This window comes from Rhinolophus sinicus, chromosome 17, assembly GCF_057876585.1.
Source record: "Rhinolophus sinicus isolate RSI-liver-muscle chromosome 17, RSI-T2T, whole genome shotgun sequence".
Lineage (NCBI taxonomy): Eukaryota > Metazoa > Chordata > Mammalia > Chiroptera > Rhinolophidae > Rhinolophus > Rhinolophus sinicus.
The window spans coordinates 149,254,584-149,256,618 of record NC_142517.1 but is presented as its reverse complement, the minus strand read 5'-3'; positions in this window follow the sequence as shown (position 1 = coordinate 149,256,618).

Here is a 2,035-nt window from a genome sequence, read left to right as displayed (position 1 = left end):
TTTTTCTGCAAACGTTTCTTTGTCTCTCCATATTGACTACGTCTCTGTTTTTATTTCTATATAGGGCTTCTATGCCTCTTGGTCTTAGTAGGGTGGCCTTGTAGTAGGTGCCTTGTGGAACCCAGTGGTGCACTCTCCCTGGTCACCAGAGCTTGGTGCTCCAGGTATGTCCCTTGTGTGAGTTGTGTGTGCCCTCCTGTTGTAGTTGAGACTTGATTCCTGTTTGCACATGAGTGAGAGGGACTGATTCTCAGGCTTTTTGGTTGTGAGACTGGCTGTGATTACAGTGGAAGAGCTGTTGTGCAGGGGCTGACCCTACTGAGCAGGGTTCACTTTAGCAGGGATCTGGTGCCTGCCCAGCCTGCCCTTTGGGTGATGCTCCAGCCCAGTTTGAAGCTGGCCACTGGGACTGCAAGCCCCAGGGCCTCCTAAGAGGGGACCCATTGCAGGCCATGTTTAGCTGAAGTCTGTGCCCTGCTCGGGGCCACCTGGCATGAGCCACAAAGCATTTCAGAAATGGCTACTGCCCACACTGTACTTGGAAGTGCCTTGAGAGGCCAAGATGGGAACAAAGGCCGGCTTTTGCCAGTGCTGGTGTTAGGGCTACTAAACCAGTGGTATTGGATATGCTGAAGCCAGATGCTGCTTGTTTGAGTTTTGTGAATCTTTGAGAGATTTTAGGAATATCCACAGCATGAGCCAAGGCAGGCTGTTTATGTGGAAAAGCCACTGCGAGTGGCTTGAGTGTGCCCACAAGTTGTGTGGGGCGTGGTCTAGTGGAATCACTAGGGCGGGGCATCCAAAAGGTGATAGCCAGTTGAGTGGAGACTCAGAGGAATCTGCATGAGTCAGCACGCACAAAGGGGGAGAGCACATCAAAGAAACAATGGCTACTGCCAGTTCCTCTGGCCAGGAGAAAGCTGCCTCCCTAGTTCTCACCCCGAAACTCTACAATTCACTTCTTCCTTGTATGTACTTGGCACTGTTTGAGACGCTGTCCCAGCACTGGAGCTCAGAGCAAGTGAGTCTGTGCACGGGCCTTTTAAGAGGAGCACCCGGGAGTGCATTTGTCCTCTCAGCCACAATCTCTGTGGGTTTTTACAGCCAGAAGTTGTGGGGATTTCTCTCCCCAGCACTGAAACCCTGGGCTGGGGAGGGGCTGGGACCCCTCCCTTCTATGGGGGGCACAGCTGAGGTATCCTTCCCGATTTTTAATGGTTACACATGGATGTGGGACCAACCCATTCTGCATCTATGTTCTTCCTAGCAGTCTCTAGGCAGCTTCCTCTGTATGTGTGTAGTTGTAGGGCTTTGGTTTAGATAGACTTCAGGTGATTCTCAATAATTGTTCTGTAGTTTTGTTGTAGTTAATGTGGTTCTGAGAGGAGGTGAGCACAGCATTTATCTACTCTACCATCTTGGTTGGAAAAATGAAGACTTTTCTTGCTGAATTATATCTTGTTTAAGGGCGAGGTACCTGGAAACATTGATGTTAAAAAGATGTTAAAGCATAAAAGTGCCTTAGAAATTATCTTATTAATATATTTCTCGTACAATTACATACAAGAGGAAAATGAAGTTAAGAGAGTAGTGAAGATTATGTGATTAAGCTTGGTTTCTGGAATTAGACCGTCTGGATTCAAATCCTGGTTCTACCATTTCCTAGCTGTTTGAACTTAGATGTAAAATCTGACCTTAAGTTTTCGGATGTGAGAATGAGGTCAATGATATTAGGTCCCTAATAGGGATAATATGTTTGTTCAATGAGAAAACCCTTCTTTAATGCTTGGTAAAATTCCTATCATGTTGTAAGGACTAAATAAATGTTAGTTGTCATAATAAGTTAAGTAGTTTGCTCCTAAAATACATAGGAGTTAGTGGAAGAACCAAAAGGAGAACCCGTTTGCTGATTCCATTCCAGTTACTTGAAAAGTTTAATTGATCCTCTTCTAATGGCAGGCTAGATGTTTCCTAGTTCTTGCATTACTTTGGCCCCAAAATACCTAATACTTAGCATGTTTTCTCAGATGAGGGC